Source organism: Bos indicus, chromosome 29, assembly GCF_029378745.1.
Source record: "Bos indicus isolate NIAB-ARS_2022 breed Sahiwal x Tharparkar chromosome 29, NIAB-ARS_B.indTharparkar_mat_pri_1.0, whole genome shotgun sequence".
NCBI classification, from domain to species: domain Eukaryota; kingdom Metazoa; phylum Chordata; class Mammalia; order Artiodactyla; family Bovidae; genus Bos; species Bos indicus.
In genome coordinates, this window is record NC_091788.1 from 45580812 (window position 1) to 45595617 (window position 14806).

The window sequence follows — 14806 nt, forward strand, 5'->3', positions numbered from 1 at the left end:
CCTGCTCCTGTCTGCCCACCAGATCAGCATCACAGAGTCCTGTCTGGCCAGGCGCTGTACGTGACATACCGCACGTCCTCCCCCGGTCAGCACTTCCAAGCCCACGCTTTGCAGCTGAGGAAACACTTTCAGGAAGTTGGAAAGAGGGACCCACAGCAGTGAGTGGCAGAGCTGGGCACTTGGACACGGGGCAGGATAGAATGGGAACTCCCAGCCCTGGCTCCTTACCATCCCTTGGGCACTGGCCAGGCAGCTGGACCTCGACCAGCAGAGGGCAGCAGGGCCCAGGGAGAGGAGACTAGTCCGCAGGGCAGGCCAGGTGCGGAGAGCTACCTTTCATCCGCTCCTGCCTCGGGGCACACCGCTCCCTCCAGCCACCGCCCACCGAACAGGACGGATCCTAACATTTCAGTTCTGAAAAGATAAGCTCAGACAGGCCATGTGACTTGAGCATTTGGCCAATCTGAGCAGAACTAGAATGAAAGTGATGCTGTCTGGAGTCTGTCATGGTTCTAGGGTCGGAACCTAGGATTCAAATTCCGATCCTGCTCACAGGATTATAGTTGAGTGCATGCGCTGGAGTGAGATCGAAGCAACGTGTTTCCCATGGAGACATGTAACCCAGCCCCATTTAATCTCCTCTGTGATACCCCTGGGGAGGCGGCTTGGAACTGAGGGGTCTCCTGTCTGCCCTCCTCACCCCTGATCCCAACCCAGAATTTATAGTTCAGGAGATGATTAAAATACTTAAGAATTTTGGGACTTCCCTGTTGGTACAGTGACTAAGACTCCACACTCCCAAAGCAGGGAGACCAGGTTTGATCCTCTGGTCAGGGAACTAGATCCCTCATGGTGAAATAAAGATCGAAGATCTGGCATTCTGCAACCAAGACCCAGAGCAACCAAATCAATCAATAAATATCTTTTTAAAATCCTTAAGAATGCCAAGGTAGCACAAGGGAGTGCTGCCAGAAAGTAAGGTGCTGTGAGTCAGGAGGTGGGGGCATGCCCTCCCCACCTCTGCAGTCAGAACAGCCTGGGGGCTGGCCAGAGGAGGAGGGAAGGGGAGAATCCAGAGGAACTGGGGTCCTCCTGGGGTCCTTCCTGCTGGAGAACCAGCCCACAAGGAGACCCAGACCCTGTGAGGGGGTGGGACAGTGCTGAGGAAAGACAGTGGAGTTGCTGACTCTCTTCTTCTGGATCCCCTCCTAGCTGAAGGCGTTAAGTCATGTGAAGGACTGGTTCAAAACTGGGAAATGAATAAGTCAAGGCTGTAAATTGTCACCCTGCTTATTTTGTGCAGGGTACACCATGCTAAATGCCAAGCTGAATGAATCACAAGCTGGAACCAAGACTGCCAGGAAAAACATCAACAACCTCAGATAGGCAGATGCTACCACTCTAATGGCAGAAAGTGAAGAGGAACCAAAGAGCCTCTTGATGAAAGTGAAAGAGGAGCATTAAAAAGCTGGCTTAAAACTCAACAATCAGAAAACTAAGGTCATGGCATCCAGTTCTATCACTTAATGGCAAATAGAAGGGGAAGAAATGAAAGCAGTGACCGATTTTATTTTCTTGGGCTACAAAATCACTGCGAACAATGACTGCAGCCACATAATTAAAAGACACTTGCTCCTTGAAAGAAAAGCTATGACAAACCTAGATAGCATATTAAAAAACAGAGACATCACTTTGCCAATCAAAGTCTGTATAGTCAAAGCCATAGCTTTTCCAGTAGTCATGTATGGATGTAAGAGTTGGACCGTAAAGAAGGCTGAGGGCTGAAGAATTGATGCTTTTGAACTGTGGTGTTGGAGAAGACTCTTGAGAGTCCCTTGGACAGCGAGGAGATCAAACCAATCAATCCTAAAGGAAACCAAACCTGAATATTCATTGGAAGGACTGATACTGAAACTGAAGCTCCAATACTTTGGCCACCTGATGTGGCCAAGAGCCAGCTCATGAGAAAAGACCTGATGCTAGGAAAGATTGAAGGCAGGAGGAGAAGGGGAAGACAGAGGATGAGATGGTTGGATGGCATCACTGACTCAATGGGCATGAGTTTGAGCAAGCTCAAAGAGATGGTGAAGGACAGGGAAGCCTGGCGTGCTGCAGTCCATGGGGTCGCCAAGAGTTGGACATGACTGATGGACTGAACGACAGCAGTTAATCAATCAAGGGCTCTGAACCACTCCCCACACACCCATGCACACACCCCAGTGTGCTAATAAGGAAGAGAAGTGAGGACACCTGCCCAAGATCACACAGTACCAACAGGACACAGGTCTTCCTGAAGGACTGGGGTGACTCCTCAGACTGAAGCTCTGTTCCATCAAAGTGCTAGCGAGGTTTTTATTCAGAATTGTTAACGGGGATCCAGGAATCAGTAAACGAACTCTTTCTGGATTATTCTATGACACTCTTGGTTTCAGATACATTGATTCATTGTCAGATCAAGATTAGTAACAGTGACTAACTAAATGGGTGATGCCTGGGCTTCCTCTTCTGTGAAGGGGCAGTGGTAATACCATTGCTGGCTCACAGGTTGGAAGGGGTCATAACTCCCAGCCTAGTGACTGTGCAGCAGATGAGCCCAGTGGGTGTGATTAGTGACATCATTATTGGCATCTTGCAGGCCAGAGCCAACCCAGAGGGCAGCTCTGCTGCAGAGCTTATGACACTGTGGAGGGCCCTGTGGGGCTCCTGGGCACAGGACCTTTCTGTGTCCCCCATGTCTTTGATTATAGGGAACAGCCTTCATTCAGCCTCCATGACCTTCCCTGAGTTCTGATGGGCAGATCCAAGCAGTTGTTAATCAGGGAAGGGAGGGGTTGGGGTAGAAACAGTCAAGAGCAGCCTTGGGGTAAGATCTTGTTTCCCCATCAAAGGATACACACAACAATGTCTTTGAGCTATTTTGCAGATACTGAAACCCCCTCCAGGTATGTGTATGCTCAGTCAAGTCCAAGTCTTTTCGACCCCAAGGACTGTAGCCCACCAGGCTCCTCTGTCCTTGAAATTTTTCAGGCAAGAATACTGAAGTAGGTTCCCATTCCCCACTCCAGGGGAATCGTCCCAACCCAGAGATCAAACCTGCCTTTCTTGCATCTCCTGCATTGGCAGGCGGGTTCTTTACCACTGTGCAACCTGGAATGCCTTCATACTACACTTGATTTTAGCCAAAAGGTCAAGAAGGGATGGGAGAAGTTAATGATTAATGATGATATACTGCCCACAAGTATGTAGATGACACAACCTTAAGGCAGGAAGGGAAGAGGAACTAAAAAGCCTCTTGATGAAAGTGAAAGAGGAAAGTGAAAAAGCTGTCTTAAAACTCAACATTTAAAAAATGAAGATCACGACATCTGGTCCCATCACATCATGGCAAATAGATGGGGAAACAGTGGAAAGTAGTGAAAGACTTCATTTCCTTGGGCTCCAAAATCACTGCAGATGGTGACTGCAGCCATGAAATTAAAAGACGCTTGTTCTTTGGAAGAAAAGCTATGATCAACCTAGACAGCATATTCAAAAGCAGAGACATTACTTTGCTGACCAAGTCCATCTAGTCAAAGCTGTGTTTTTTCCAGTAATCATGTATGGATTTGAGAGTTGGACCATAAAGAAAGCTGAGTGCCAAAGAACTGATGCTTTTGAACTGTGGTGTTAGAGAAGACCCTTGAGAGTCCCTTGGACTGCAAGGAGATCCAACCCGTCAATCCTAAAGGAAATCAGTCCTGAATATTCATTGGAAGGACTGATGCTCAAACTAAAGCTCCAATACTTTGGCCACCTGATGCGGAGAACTGACTCATTGGAAAAGACCCTGATGCTGGGAAGGACTGAAGGCGGGAGGAGAAGGGGATGACAGAGGATGAGATGGTTGGATGGCATCACTGATTCAATGGACATGAGTTTGAGCAAGCTCCAGGAGTTGGTGAACAACAGGAAAGCCTGGCGTGCTGCTGTCCATGGGGTTCCAAAGAGTCGGACACGACTGAGCAACCGAACTGACTAACTGCCCACAAGGATGTAGATCCCAACCAGTTGGATCTGAAGGTTGAAAATGCGGACTCCTGCTGACCTCACCACCAAGCCATCAGAAGAGTGTCCAGGAGCTGATCACACACTCTTAGAACAATTTCTATAAAACTTGTCACTATCTTCCCCAAGTGGGGATATTTAAAGGGCATGAGCCCACTGTGTCATCCTTTGCCTGGCAATGCAATAAAGTTATCCTTTTCTACTTCACCCAAAACCCCGTCCCTGAGATTTGATTCAGCACGGGTGCACAGAGAAGCTGAGCTTGCAGCATCACTTAACACCAGCTACTGAGGGATCTTTGTGGGTGGGAATGCTGCTCCATGTCTCCCACCACTCCAGTCACCCAGGACTGTTTAGGGCTCACCTTGAACACCCCCTTTGGGGGGCCACTCTCTACCAGCTCCCAGTGCTCCCAGCAACCCTAATGGCTCAGAGAGTAAAGAATCCGTCTGCAATGTGGGAGCCCTGGGTTCGATCCCTGGGTTGGGAAGATCCCCTGAAGAAGGGAATGGCATCCCACTCCAGTATTCTTGCCTAAAGAATTCCATATTTGGGCTTCCCTGGTGGCTCAGATGGTAAAGAATCCACCTGCAATGCAGTAGCGCTGGGTTCAATCCCTGGGTTGGGAAGATCCCTGGAGAAGGGAATGGCTACCCACTTCAGTATTCTGGCCTGGAGAATTCCATGGACAGAGGAACCTGCCAGGCTATAGTCCATGGGGTCGCAGAGTCAGACAGGACTGAGCAAATTTCACTTTCACTTTTCAAGGGTTCTCTTAACAGAGAAGTGAGGAATGCAAAACTCCTTGGGATTCAAATCTCCAGGAATTCCATGATCTCAACTGCTGCAATACACCAACCCCCTTTCTGCCCCCAGCAGCCTTCCTGGAGCTCTCCGGTCCACTGAGTGCCCCGCCTCTCAACATCTGAGCTGTGCTGCCAGGCTCAGGGCTCACTGACCAACAGAGGAAGCACTCGGTGGGGGGGGGAGGGGAGGAGGAGGGGGAGGGGGGCGGGAGCAACAAAGCAGAGGCACCAGGGTGAAAAAGGAAAGGAAGGAAATAGGGAAGGAAGGGAGGGAAGCGAGAGAGAATGAACAATTTGGGAAATAATTTTATTTTTATAACAAAAATTAATCAAAGCACTTTGCCTCCATGATCTTCCTTCCCTAACCTAATCATGAGAAAAAACCCCAGTGGACAGATTATTTCATAAGCTATCTGAGAGGTTGTCCTCAAAACTGCCAAGGTCATCAAAAATGAGGAAACTCTGAGAAACTGCAACACAGAGGAGCCCAAGGAGATAGGAAAACCAAGAATTCCCTGGCAATCCAGTGGTTAGGACTCCACGCTTTTACTGCCAAGGACCCAGGTTCAGTCCCTGGTTGGGGAACTAAGATCTCATAAACTGCAAAGTGCACAGCGTGGCCAAAAAAAAAAAAAAAAAGGCAAGCCAAACGTGTGGTGTGCTGGATGAGACCCTGGGATAGAAAAAGATAAAAAGAAAAGGTAAAAACTGATATATTAGGTATTGCTGCTGCTGCTGCTAAATCGCTTCAGTCGTGTCGGACTCTGTGCGACCCCATAGACGGCAGCCCACCAGGTTCCCCCGTCCCTTGGATTCTCCAGGCAAGAACTCTGGAGTGGGTTGCCATTTCCTTCTCCAATGCAGGAAAGTGAAAAGTGAAAGTGAAGTCGCTCAGTCATGTCCGACTCTTAGCGACCCCATGGACTGCAGCCCACCAGGCTCTTCTGTCCATGGGATTTTCCAGGCAAGAGTACTGGAGTGGGTTGCCATTTCCTTCTCCAATGCATGAAAGTGAAAAGTGAAAGTGAAGTCGCTCAGTCATGTCTGACTTTTAGCGACCCCATGGACTGCAGCCTACCAAGCTCCTCTGTCCATGGGATTTTCCAGGCAAGAATACTGGAGTGGGTTGCCATTGCCTTCTCCGTCTCCTATATTAGGTATTAGATATTAGGTAAAACTAAGGAAATCTGCTAATGTATCAGTGTTGGTTCATTGAAGTGAAGTGAAGTGAAGTCGCTCAGTCGTGTCCGACTCTTTGCGACCCCATGGACTGTAGCCTACCAGGCTATGCCGTCCATGGGATTTTCCAGGCAAGAATACTGGAGTGGGCTGCCATTTCCTTCTCCAGGGGATCTTCCCAACCCAGGGATCGAACCCGGGTCTCCTGCATTGCAGACAGATGCTTTACCGTCTGAGCCACCAAATGTAACAAATGCACCTTATATTTGTACAGACAAATATAAGGTGCTAACGGGGGAAAACAAGATGCAAGTGTAAATAAAATTCTCTGTATGATCTTATTCTTTGTTAATATAACATACAGTTTCTAAAATAAAAAGGTTATTTAAAAATTAGTCCAGGACATCCCTGATGGTCCAGTGGTTAAGAATCCGCCTTCCAACGCAGGGGACACGGGTTCAATCAGTGGTTGGGGAACTAAGATTCCTCGTGCCATGGGGCAACTAGGCCCAAGTGGCACAACTACTGAGCCCTGACACTCTGGAGCCTGCTCGCCACAAGTGGAGAGAAGCCCATCCCGAATGCCGCAACAGAGACCATCCCACCAGTGGCTCTTGCATTGCCCTGCTCCGTCTTCAGCCCAGCTGCAGAAATTCTCCAGGGTTCCCCCATCCTACCTGGCTTTGCCTGAAATTCTTCTCTCACCTCCACCACAATGCCCCATGCCAGGGCCCAGCCTCATGCACAGGTGACCAGAGACCACTGCCCCGTAAGGCTGATCTGGATAGAATTTTGGCCAGAGGCAGAAGGAGGCTAATTGTGGTTCTGGAGAAGACTCTTGAGAGCCCCTTGGATAGCAAGGAGATCTAACCAGTCAATCCTAAAGGAAATCAACCCTGAATATTCATTGGTAGAACTGATGCTGAAGCTGAAGCTCTAATACTTTGGCCACCTGATACGAAGAGCCAATTCATTAGAAAAGACCCTGATGCTGGGAAAGATTGAAGGCATGAGAAGGGAGTGGCAGAAGATAAGATGGTTGGATGGCATCACTGACTCTATGGACACGAGTTTTAGGAAACTCTGGGATATAGTGAAGGACAGGGAAGCCTGGTGTCAGTCCGTGGGGGTTGCAAAGAGTCGGACACAACTTAGCGACTGAACAACAAATAGGGAGGCTGTAGCCAGGTGGTCCGGGGATCAAGGCCGCTTCTGGCCGGTGGATAGCTGTGTCTTATTGTCTTGTCCCCAGCAGATACCCTGGCCTCCCTGACAGGAGCCCTGCAGTTTGTGCCCTGCCCTGGCAGGCCTTTGATACCTGCATAATCCTTTCTGCTGAGGAGGCCCGCTATGGGGTGTGAAGAGGGGCCAGTGAGCTGGAAGAGCCTTGGGAGCAGCTCCGCTGGACACCCAGAGACCCTGGGAGGAGTGAACTGGTGTCCTGGGCCCTTAAAAACCAGGGTCACTCAGGCAGGCCGTCAGCCCAGGGGCGGGGCCGTGCCCTGGGACTCCGAATTGAGTTCACTGGGACCAAGGGCTTAGATGTGATTCCAAACTGTGTTTGGATAACTGACTGACCCTGATTCCTGGGCCAAGGGAACTTGGGCTCTGGCAGACCTGGCACAGCGAGAGTGAGAATGTGTGAGCAAACCCATTAGGGGTTGTTTACCTCTCCATTGTCTGAAGCCAGTGTCTGTTTGTTTAAACTTCAGGAGGTCTCTTGCGGGTTCATTTGGGTCTTTGCTGCAGTTGGGAACTTGAATTTCACAAGTATGTGTGAATTACACCCATCTTATCTGTCTTGCCTGAAAGTAGAGCAGTTCGGGCTTTAGACAGTCCACAGGCATTCAATAAATATTGTTTGTACTGAGGGATATCACCAGGGGTGTCACCAAGCCTCTGGGACCTGCCCTCAGCCATTTTGCCATCTAGGTTGGACAGGGGGGTTTGCTCAGACCCTGATGGTTAGTCTTTAGGGGCTCTCAGCTGAAAGAATATGGGTCCCCCGCCCTGGCATAGGTAATAGAGTATCCAGCAAGTCCAGGGCTTCCCTAGTGGCTCACACGGTAAAGAATCTGCCTGCAATGCAGGAGACTCAGGTTTGATCCCTGGGTGGGGAAGATCCCCTGGAGAAGGAAATGACTAGCCCACTCCAGTAGAGGAGCCTGGCGGACTGCAGTCCATGCTTCAGTCCATGACTGAAGCAACAAGGCGGCAGCAGCCAACTCTGAGGATTTATCCAGGCATCAACTTTGATTAATTTAAATATATATATATATATATATCTTTAACTGATGTTGAAGCTGAAGCTCCATTACTTTGGTCATCTGATGCGAAGAGCTGACTCATGGGAAACGAGCCCTGTTGCTGGGAAAGATGGAAGGCAACAGGAGAAGGGGGCAGCAGAGGATGAGAGTGTTAGAAAGCACCAGCGACTCAGTGGACATGAGTTTGAGCAAGCTCCAGGAGATAGTGAAGGACAGAGGAGCCTGTGGCTCGCTGCAGTCCATGGGCACGACAAGAGTCAGACATGACTTAGCGACTGAACAATGACGATGATACATCTATGGATTTGGTTGCATCAGGTCTTTGCTGCAGCTTGCGGGATCTTTTGTTGCGGTGCTCTGGCTTCTCTCTAGTTGCTGCGTGTGGGCTCCAGAGCACGCAGGCTTAGTTCCAGGGCGCAGGTTTGTTGCCCCGCAGCACGTGGGATCTCAGCTCCCTGACCAGAGATTGAACCTGCGTCGCCTGCATTGGAAGGTGGATTTTTAACCACTGGACCAAAGGGAACTCCCTGAACCCCCTTTGGGGCATCTGCTCCAGTCACATAAGCTGCCTGAGACTCGAAGACAAGCCTGCCCTGTTGCCCCACCTCCTTCCTCTCCTCCCTTAGAGGCAGCTTCCGCTCCAGTCCCTCAGGTGCAGGGGCCACTGCAGAGAGTCATATGTCCTAGGCAGGGAGCAGCTTCTCACAGCGGAGGCCCCCTTCTGCTGCCGGCCTGTGGCTGCAGCCCCTGCAAACCCACCACCCATCCCAGCACAATTGCTGCAGGAGCTCAAGGTACCTTGGCCCCCTGGCTGAGCTCTCGTTCTCTCTCTCAGAAGGAAGCAGAACTTCAGTGTAGCAGCATTGCCTCATGCCTACCCTGGAGAACCTCAAGAGGAAAGTAAGCTTGAGCTGGGCAGTTGGAAGTAGCTCCAGAAGATCGCCCCACCAGGCTCAGCTTTGTGAGTGCGTCACCTCAGCACCCACAGAGCCATAGCGTCACCCCAGGCACAGCTAAGCTGCAAAGGCTCAGGACTTCATCCCAGGGATTGGTGTCCTCAGACTTGTCACAAAACTGTGAGCTTTGAGGTCGCGGCTGGGCCCCTGAGAGCATGTTGCTGCTGGCCCCTTGCCTGAAACTCAACATCCCCATGCACAGCATTGATCCGAGGACATCCGGGTGGTGGGGCGTGGGGGCATTTTCCAGCTGCTAACTGTAGTGCTCTCGTGTCACCTGCAGCCTGCTGAAACTTGCACGGAGTGGGTGGGGGGCAGGCAACTGTGGTTACTGGGCCTGGAGGGGGCAGGTGCCTTTAGCCTGCGGGCTGGGTGGACGGAAGCTGGCAGGCAGGACGGAGCGGGTATATGGAGGGGGAGGGCGGGGAGCAGGGCCTGCTTTTCTGGAGGAGGACTCATACCATACCGCCCTCCTGCTTCCCGGGTCCTCCTCCCTCCCAGGCTGCTGTCACGCCCTGCTTGGCAGCTGTCACCTCCCTCTGGCATGTGTTGTGGCCTTTTTGATCTCCTCCACTGGTCTGTGGTTCTGTTTAAGAGAGAGGCCAGGCAGGGCCTTCCTTGGCCTTTGCAAACTTCGTGCATGCTGGGGGTCTGACGGTGACCCCCAGTTTGCCTCCTCAGTCACGTCACGTGACATGTCTCATCCCCCAGCCTGTAGCCATGCCCAGCACCCAGGGAATGCTCCTCACAATGCCCCACACTCCACCCGTGCCTGACCATCGCTCTGTAGCCATCAAAGCAGCCACCCGCCCTCTGAGAACTTCATTTTACCTCACTTGTCCTTCACCGCACACTCAGCCATCTGTGTGTTAACAGAGCGGGAGCATGCTCTCTTATGTTTTTCGTTGTTTTCGCTGCACTGGCTTTTAGTTGAAACACATAGAACCTTTAGTTGAGGCATGTAGGATCTTTTTTCAGTTGCAGCACGTGGGATCTAGTTCCCTGACCAGAGACCGCACCTGGGCCCCCTGCATTGGGAACCTGGACTCTCAGCCACTGGACACCAGGGAAGCCCTGGTTGTACGTTTAAATAATCCTTCTGGGAAGTGTGGTGTTAGTTGCTAAGTTGTGTCCGACTCTTTGCAACCCCATAGACTGTAGCCCGCCAGTCTTCTCTGTCCATGGGATTTCCCAGGCAAGAATACTGGAATGGGTTGCCATTCTCTTCTCCAGGGGAACTTCCTGACCCTGTGTCTCCTGCATTGGCAGGCGGACTCTTTACCACTGTGCCGCCTGGTCGGTACATCCTTCTGGGGAGGCTGGCCTGGGGAACACGGGCCTGGGAACCCTGTTATCTGGGTTCAAACCCTAGTTCTGTCTGTTCAAGCCATGTGACCTTAGGTAAGACCAAGTGCTTGTCCTTCAGTCTCTGAAGCAGAGTAAACGTCACACCTCCTCATGGGGAGTTTAGGATCAGCGTGAAGACTGGAACAGGGCTGGGTCCTCAGTACACGTGAATGGTTTAGAGAGCATCTCTAGCAGCTGGTGAGGACCAGATGGTGGCAGCGGGGGGTCCTCTGGGAACAGGGGGTCTGGTGAGATGCTGCCGCCCTCGGGCCTCCACTCACTCTCGTCAGAGCTCAGCGGGTGCCTCCAGCCAGGCTGGCTCCTTTTGGGGTGGGACCCTGGGGCGGGTTTTCTCTCCAGAGGACATGCCTTGACACACCTGCAGACCCCTGCAACCCCTCATGCCTAGAAAGCCTTAGCGAAGGACATTGCTTGTCTGATGACACTTTCTTTTGGGAACTGACAGCTCTCCTCAGGTGCCGCCTGCCCTAGTTCTCTCTCTCCTAGAACTTTCTCTCCACTGCATTCTGCTGTCCTGGACAGGGCACCCGCCCACAGCCCCTGGGCAGTCCCCATTCTGTACCTCTGCCTGGGGGGCTGCCCAGGCTGCGAACTGCCCCTGGAGGCAGCGCTCAGCCAATGACAGGGGGCAGCTGGTGGGTAGGTGACACTATGAGGCCTGGGCTACCATCTCCCACAGGCCGCAGCCAGGCTGAGCTCCGTGGCCCTCTGTGGTAGTTTTTTTGTTGCTGTTGTTTTTTAATTTATTTGTGGCTGCACTGGGCCTCCGTGGCTGCACATGCGTTTTCTCCAGTTGCAACAGTGGGGGCTACTCTTCGTTGCGGTGTGTGGGCTTCTCTTGCCGTGCTTTCTCTTGTTACAGAGCACAGGCTCTAGGGCACGCTGCCTCAGCAGCCCCACAGTTCCATTCACTCAGTTGTGTCTGACTCTGCGACCCCATGGACTGCAGCACGCCGGGCCTCACTGTCCCTCACCAACTCCTGGAGTTTACTCACTCATGTCCATTGTGTCAGTGATGCCATCCAACCATCTCATCCTTGGTCGTCCCCTTCTCCTCCCACCTTCAATCTTTCCCAGCATCAGGGTCTTTTCCAATGAGTCAGCTTTCTTCACAGGTGGCCAAAGTATTGGAGCTGCAGCTCCAGCATCAGTCCTTCCAATGAATATTCAGGACTGATTTTCTTTAGGATGGACTGGTTGGATCTCCTTGCAGTCCAAGGGACTCTCAAGAGTCTTCTCTAGCACCACAGTTCAAAAGTATCTATTCTTAAGTGCTCAGCTTTATTTATAGTCCAACTCTCACATCCATACATGACTACTGGAAAAACCATAGCTTTGACTAAACAGACCTTTGTTGGCAAAGCAATGTCTATGCTTTTTAATACGCTGTCTAGGTTGGTCATAACTTTTCTTCCAAGGAGCAAGCATCTTTTAATTTCATGGCTACAGTCACCATCTGCAGTGATTTTGGAGCCCCCAAAAATAAAATCTGTCACTGTTTCTACTGACTCCCCATCTATTTGCCATGAAGTGATGGAACCAGATGCCATGATCTTAGTTTTCTGCATGTTGAGTTTTAAGCCAGCGTTTTCACTCTCCTTTTTCACTTTCATCAAGAGACTCTTTAGTTCTTCACTTTCTGCCATAAGGGTGGTGTCATCTGCATATTTGAGGTTTTGATATTTTCTCCCAGCAATCTTGATTCCAGCTTGTGCTTCATCCAGGCCAGCATTTCTCATGATGTACTCTGCATATAAGTTAAATAAGCAAGGTGACAATATACAGCCTTGACGTACTCCTTTCCTGATTAGGAACCAGTCTGTTGTTCCATGTCCAGTTCTAATCTGTTGCATACAGATTTCTCAAGAGGCAGGTCAGGTGGTCTGGTATTCCCACCTCTTTCAGAATTTTCCAGTTTGTTGTGATCCACACAGTCAAAGGCTTTGGCATAGTCAATAAAGCATAAGTAGATGTTTTTCTGGAACTCTCTTGCTTTTTCAATGATCCAACAGATGCTGGCAACTTGATCTGTGGTTCCTCTGCCTTTTCTAAAACCAGCTTGAACATTTGGAAGTTCACAGTTCATGTACTGTTGAAGCCTGGCTTGGAGAATTTTGAGCATTACTTTGCTAGCGTGTGAGATGAGTGCAATTGTGCGGTAGTTTGAGCATTCTTTGGCATTGCCTTTCTTTGGGATTGGGATGAAAACTGACCTTTTCCAGTCCTATGGGCACTGCTGAGTTTTCCAAATTTGCTGGCATATTGAGTGCAGCACTTTCACAAATCTTTTAGGATTTGAAATAGCTCAACTGGAATTCCATCACCTCCACTAGCTTTGTTCATAGTGATGCTTCCTAAGGCCCCCTTGACTTCGCATTCCAGGATGTCTGGCTCTAGGCGAGTGATCATTCCATTGTGATTATCTGGGTCATGAACATCTTTTTTGCATAGTTCTTCTGTGTATTCTTTCCATTTTTTCTTAATATCTTCTGCTTCTGTTAGGTCCATGCCATTTCTGTCCTTTATTTTGCCCATCTTTGCATGAAATGTTCCCTCAGTCAGTTCAGTTCAGTTCAGTCGCTCAGTCATGTCCTACTCTTTGCGACCCCATGAATTGCAGCACGCCAGGCCTCCCTGTCCATCACCAACTCCTGGAGTTCACTGAGACTCACGTCCATCAAGTCAGTGATGCCATCCAGGCATCTCATCCTCTGACGTCCCCTTCTCCTCTTGCCCCCAATCCCTCCCAGCATCAGTGTCTTTTCCAATGAGTCAACTCTTTGCATGAGGTGGCCAAAGTATTGGAGTTTCAGCTTTAGCATCATTCCTTCCAAAGAAATCCCAGGGCTGATCTCCTTCAGAATGGACTGGTTGGATCTCCTTGCAGTCCAAGGGACTCTTCAAGAGTCTTCTCCAACACCACATTTCAAAAGCATCAATTCTTCGGCGCTCAGCCTTCTTCACAGTCCAACTCTCACATCCATACATGACCACAGGAAAAACCATAGCCTTGACTAGCCGGACCTTTGTTGACAAAGTAATGTCTCTGCTTTTCAATATGCTGTCTAGGTTAGTCATAACTTTCCTTCCAAGTGTCACGCAAGTGTATGTTCCTCGGTTCTTTGTCTCGTCACGAGAGAGAGAGAGAGAGAGAGAGAGCGCGAGAGAGCGAGAGAGAGAGAGAGAGAGAGAGAGAGAGAGAGCGCGAGCCCGCGCATGCACGTGGGAGAGAGAGTCCCAGAGAAAGCGCTTTGGCTCCTCCTTTTATATGTTTTTTCTTCCACCTGGACCTGCCCTATGCAAATTGGGCTTAGCCAGGAGTGCTGTTTGTTCTGCCTGAAGTTTTCACTGTGGTCGTCGGACCTTTCTTTGACCTTCCTTGTCTTTTAGCCACCGCCATTTTGGACTCCTTTTCCCTATTCTACCTACCTAACACAAGGAGTAGGCGTCTTTTAATTTCATGGCTGCAGTCACCATCTGCAGTGATTTTGGAGCCCCAAAAATAAAGTCTGACACTGTTTCCACCGTTTGCCCATCTATTTGCCATGAAGTGATGGGACCAGATGCCATGATCTTCGTTTTCTGAATGTTGAGCTTTAAGCCAACTTTTTCACTCTCCACTTTCACTTTCATCAAGAGGCTTTTTAGTTCCTCTTCACTTTCTGCCATAAGGGTGGTGTCATCTGCATATCTGAGGTTATTGATATTTCTCCAGGCACTCTTGATTCCAGCTTGTGTTTCTTCCAGTCCAGCATTTCTCATGATGTACTCTGCATATAAATTTAATTTTCTTGAAGAGATCTCTAGTCTTTCCCATTCTATTACTTTCCTCTATTTCTTTGCGTTAATCACTGAGGAAGGCTTTCTTATCTCTTCTTGCCATTCTTTGTAAATCTGCATTCAAATGGGTATATCTTTCCTTTTCTCCTTTGCCTTTCACTTCTCTTGTTTTCACAGCTATTTGTAAGATCTCCTCAGACAACTGTTTTGCCTTTTTGCATTTCTTTTTCTTGGGGATGGTCTTGATCCCCGCCTCCAGTACAATGTCAGGAATCTCCATCCATAGTTCCTCAGGCACTCTGTCTATCAGATCTAATTCCTTGAGTCTATTTCTCACTTCCACTGTATAATCCTAAGGCATTTGATTAAGGTCATACCTGAATGGTCTAGTGGTTTTCCCTACTTT